We start from the raw sequence: 6,175 nt of genomic DNA on the forward strand, positions 1-6,175 counted from the left end.
CAAAGAAAGAGTCTTTTGTTTCCTGGGCTTTATTTGATTGCATTCGAGTTAGGCATATTCTTAAAGTTAGGGTTATATAACAGCAGGATTTGAATGCTCTTGGTCATTAACTCTAGAGTTGATCTCACCTGCTTATATTTCCTTTTTTCGATGGTCAGATTACTGAATGTTTAGTATTTATCTATTTTCATACTGATATTTACTGAAGTATTCTATCTGTGGCACTGAAACTATTCAAAATACTGTAGATTTTGTTTTGAAGGGTTGGGTTTTTTTGTTGCTTAAAAAAAAAAATAATAATAAAAAAAAGAACAAGACTGACCAAAATTAAATTTTAAACTTGCAGAAAATGCTGAACATAAACAGCTTAATTGGCGTTAGCTGCAAAAACACTCAACCAGGCACACTGCTATTAATACCATAGCTCATTTCAACTAAAGCAGTAAACTGTTGATTAAGTGTAACCTTAGAAACGCACCCACATCTCCCTACTTTTCCCCAGCACAACTACCTACAGAAACATGAAGGTCACAAGTAGAACCCCTCCCCCCCCTCAGAATGATCAACACATTATCCTTTTTATTCCATCACTCCATCATAATCTCAAGTTTCACTTGTGTTTGTGTAGCAACAATTCCTTAAAAAAATATTCCTACGTGAAAATATCTCTATGCCACGGGAACTACTGCTAATGTAAAAGCCAAATTTAGCATGTGTAATCCAACAGAGTTAAATAACATGTGAATAAAACCAGTGTTTGATCTTATTACTAGCTAATTATTGTTAATTCATTTGTCTCTTTCTGTATGCCTAGCTCCTTTTTCTTTCTAAATTTTATCCCAAGTGTTTAGCTGATCTGTGACAAGATATGAAAGTCATAGCAAAAATTACATGTCAGACTCAATTAACCCCATTGTGAATATGAATCTTCTGTTTAATTTTCATTAAGGATTGTCCACCTCAATGTGTTTTTCTGTACAAATGAAATTGATTTTACCAGACTGATTTTCACAGATTATGCTTTTAATTTGTTACTGTTATTTACTGAAAGCAAAGAATATAACTTAGTATCTGAGGAAAAGTATTTATTAGCTTTTATTTATTGCTTCTATGAAAGCAAATCTTGGGTAACCCAACCCAAAGAAAAGAGGATCTTCGCAAATCACAACATCACTTTTGGAGATCAAAACTATTTCAGTCATCCAATGCTGTTACTGAAACTGAAAGCTGCTATAGACACTTAGCTGAGACAGTCCTCCAGCGAATATTGTCAGGGCTTCCTCTGACTATTTAGCCCACTTTCCATTCTACCATGTGGGACAATATGCATGAAAAGATTTAAGCTAACTCTCTCAGCCTTCTTTCCACATCCTATTATTTGGAAGTGCATTGCTCTACACACAGAGATTGACTCGATCACCTGATTTTTTACTTTTTCATTGCTCACAATTATTTACAGTGGAAATACTGAGGAAACTAAGGCTGTATCAAGAGTGATTTATGCTTAAAATGTAAGTAAGTTCCAGAAGATTTTGAATTTCTTGCCTCTGTTCTTTATAATCTTCTTTGCTACATATTTTAATCCTTGTACCTCTATGAAAAGTATGCCACCAGATTTTTAATATAAATCTTCACCTGAACAAAACTCAGTCTTCTGATTACAATTCCAGGACCAATGACTCCCAGTGAAAAGGAAAACTCACCCATCAAAGACCACATATGCTCAACTATTTGAACAGATTTAATCGAATCACTTTTTGAAAGGTTCTTACACTTGGTCAGTGCAAGCTTTGTATTACTGAATTATATTAGTAACTCATGTAGTGAAAATTAGTCAGTGGTATCAAGCCAACCTTCATATTGGTCTCAGTTACACCAGTGTAACTTTCTACAGATAGAAATACTGCTAACAATAACTGTCATCATACAGTGTAAAGAATCAAAATTGATCATAAATCCCTACCACTGTATAATTATATCAATTTCATCAAGAAAATTATTTCCCCTCTCCTAGTTTACAACTGAAGCCTATGATATATTTTTAAAGCACTCAACAACTACCAAAAGCCTCCAATGGAGGCAGGGATAATCAAATATTTTTTGTTTTCTTTGTATAAAAGACATTTAAATGTGCTGGCAGGGAGGAGGAAAATTTAAGGGATATCATCTACTTTAATAAATCCACATTACAGTTTTAGTTTAGTGACATTTACCTACAAAAAGATAGACAAATTAGACTGACTTTGGGGGAGAAGTAACCTTTATTACCTGATTGTTGAGGAATTTTTCATTTCAGAAGGAAAATAGAGCAAAGAATAGAATAAGAAAACATGTGTTTTCTTATATTTGTTTCTTTTCATCAAACTATTAAAACATTGATGTTTCATTTAAATGTGCATTTAAATTTAGGGTTTTCTGACTCGTTTCCCATCTTTTTTAGTATTTTATTTCACAAAGGAATAAATACAGCTAATTATGAATGGGCTAATAAGCGATTGTTTTCTGCAATCCTTTCTCTTCCCATATGGCAGTTAACTCTGCTGGTTTTAATGATAAAACTGAATACCTGCTTAGGAATAAAGACAGAAGAAATGACTGTGTTACTGTAACTATGCCAGTAAATTAAGGAATATAACTTCTATGAAGTGACTGTAAGTGAAGAAATACCTCTTGATTTTTGAGTAACATCCTTAGAAAGCAATGCTTGGAGCTACATTCTTATTCTGAAGTAATGGAATAAAGTTCTGTTTGATGGAAAAGGCATATAAAAATACTGAATGCAAGTAAACCATAATTAAAAATAATTTTATCCCTAGGAAAAAAACAAACAAACTTTTTCTTATATTATAGGTTAAGTCTAGGTATACAGCCAGTTACAGCAGAATAATTTATATCCTATATATCCACATTTTAGCTTACCCTTGTAGTCTTGCATAAGCTCAGAAGCAGAAGAAACAATAAATCTTTTCAAATTAAAATGGTAAAAGTCAGCATGTAGAGAAAGTCAACGAGTAAGTATTATACAAAGTAAAATCTCCTAGTACTGTGGAAAAAGAGGTAAAAGTATGAATAAAATATTTAAATAGATGTCATCTCCCAGTGGTGGAGATTAACCACCAGTGCACCTTTTTCCAGCACACTAAACTTTAAGTGGTGAGGGCAACAATTCCTTTGAACTTTTAACAGCAGGCACTTGAACACACTAATAGTGTAATTGACACCTGAATTGCTTTGCCTCATGTTGTAAAACAGGCTTTGATATTTAGTAATTTTTCAGCCAAATCTCTTTGCTATTTATTTTCTACACAGTGTTGAGGAAAAACATGAACTATGACACTATTGGTTGTATGAAAAAAATTCAAAACCCAAAACAGTCATCTGTTTTAAACTGTAAAGCTCACTTCCCTACCCAAAACCTAAAGATGATCAAAAAATAATCCAAAAACTTTTTCAGTGGTGTTTATAATATTTCCTCATGGGTTCTTTATTCAGCTGAAAAGATTCAAGGGTAATTTAACTGATAGTTCTGCTGAATAGTCAATGTGAGTTCTCAGTTGTAGGTGCAGAGTAGCCCCTCAAAACCACATGAGACTTAATCATGAATGTTTATGTTTCTCTACTTACTTGTCCTGCAACATCCATTGTACTTGAATCTTTGGTAGAGTGTGCAATATGTCATGCAATCATTTAACTTTGTGACATTTCATAAGTCAAAATTCAGAAGATTAATCAATTTCACTCTGAGCCTTTTAGAAAGTTCAGATCACTTGGATTTTTGTGATCAACAGTGTCTCTTTCACTTTTATTCTGCACTATAAAATCAAGAAATTGTATACATCTCTTTTCTCGTGAACTCAAAGCTTAATCTTTGAAGTACATACTCTTTCCTTTCTTCCTTATTTTGAGGACGTACAGGTATAATCAGAAGATATTTCACTTTTGAACACTAGGTATAAAAGACTTTCAGGTTAGTAAGTTTGTAGGGATCTACATTTCATATGTTTTTCTCCGGTGTTCTCTCCTTCTTCCTTTATCAATTCTGCAATTGTGGCAAATAGTTCTAGTGCTTTTTTGTATCTAGAGGAATTGTATATGCACAAATGTCCAATAGTGCCATTATTTTTGTAAATAATGAACCCTAATGCAGAGTTTTTCTGTAAAAGCTAACCTTAAGTGGTGGAGATATCTGAGGTATTTTTAATAGAGTCATAGTCATATATCAAGCTTTTAAGTTAAAACTAAAGAATCACAGGACGGTTGAGGTTGGAAGGGACCTCTGGAGATTGTCTAGTCCAAGCCCCCTGCTTAGTGTGGGTTCACCTAGAGCAGGTTGTCCAGGACTGTCCAGTTGGGTTTTGAATACCTCCAAGGCTGGAGACTCCACAGCCTCTCTGGGCAACCTGTTCCAGTGTACTTATCAGTGAAAGAGCTTGTGTTGATTTTTGTTTAATGCCTTGCATTATTTTCCTATTCAGTCTTCAACCAAACTTTAAGGTATCCTATTACCTGCAAAACTATGCTAAATCTATTAACTGAGCTTCAGGTAGTTCTGAGGGTGACACTGAGGTATGACATTTCTGTTAATGCACTCTGGGTATCTTGTTACCATGTAGAAGAATATAGAATGGAGATCCTCAGGCAAACTAGCTCTGAACCTGCAAGATGCATAACTCCATTGAAGAGGTCTGTGTGTGAACTATTTTACAGTGGGCTGAAGGGACTAGATTGCATTGCGAACATGAACTACTGTGACTCTACAGCCCTGCATAGATGTTTTAGCTCACCTGGGACTAATTCTGAGACTTCTAATGCATCACTATAATGTGTGGCATGGATATGAAAAGATTTTGATGGTAGCACAGAGGTAAGGGAGCAGTAAAAAACCCTGTATTTATTCTATCGTCTGGATGCAATATACAGAAGTGCTCGCCTTTGACCTAACTCTGCCCGAACTGAATTCTATGCAATACTAAACACTTCTGAAAACATCACCTTCAAAAATGAAAGTAGCCCCCAAGTGGGGCCTTGCTGATTGCAGCGAATACATGAAATAGTGAACGTTCTCTTCAGTGCTTTTGATGAAATTCTCTTTTCAGGCAGTGAGTGAAATCCTTGTCTCACTGAATTTTATAGCCATTTTGCTACTGATTATAGAGGAGCCGGGATTTCATCCTCTGTCACAATGGAGTAATCATTTCATACGTATCAATTCCACAGTCTTTTATGGCTAAATGGCAAATACTAGTACTGCTATGCTGTTGTTCCCTTGAAAATCCCATAAGTAGATATAGTAGATAAAAGCAAACACAGTAGAGAGTTGTAGTACTGGGAAGAACAATAGGAAGTAAAGCAGAAAGGAAGAGTACTACACCTGTTTTCCTAGACTTCTGTTTTCCTTTCTTGTGATGATGTCATATTTGTTTACACCCTATGAAGTAGAAAAATGTGATGAAAGAAAGAAAAGTTACTTTAATTTGGTACTATTAACTGTGTGGGACTGTGAAAACTGGACTAATCATTATGTAATATTTTCATACAAAATTGTAGTCATTTCAAATTTTTATGGGAACCTCTTTTTTTAATTTTATTTTTTTGATGCTGTTACTGAAGCCGGTGTGACAAAAGCGGTACTTTTTGATCTGCAAAAAATATACGTATTTTGAATATGTTTTAATGGAATTAAAATATTTCAGCTAATAATCAATGTCACTTTATCAGTGACAAGGAGGAGGCAATAAAAAAGAAAAAGAGACCAAAAGCTGCTAGGAGCAGCTGCACTGTGATACCAGGTAATACAGTATTCACCGCAGCTGTTTGTCTTCCAAGATGTGAAGCCACATGCTACATCACCGTACTGTGGATGTGGAGTACGTCCACGCATAAGCTGTATGATGTGTGTTTGGCAGCAGTTGGAAAGATGCTGCTGCCCTCAGACCTGAACCAAGTGATACTAGGATGCTAGATCTGTCCATTGAGATGTTTCGTGTTAGGAAAAAGACCCTGCAATTTCCCTGCGTTGGTTCTCCTGACAGCTGAAGCAAGCCATGTGGTTGTGTTGTATGGTCAGAACAACGTTTGGCTTATTGTCCTATTTAGGCTGTGGTGATCAGTTGCAGGGCTGCCGACAGTTAACCCCAGACAGCACCAATCACATGATTTGCATCTTTTATTATCC

This window comes from Apteryx mantelli, chromosome 1 (assembly GCF_036417845.1).
Source record: "Apteryx mantelli isolate bAptMan1 chromosome 1, bAptMan1.hap1, whole genome shotgun sequence".
In the NCBI taxonomy this organism is placed as follows: Eukaryota; Metazoa; Chordata; class Aves; order Apterygiformes; family Apterygidae; genus Apteryx; species Apteryx mantelli.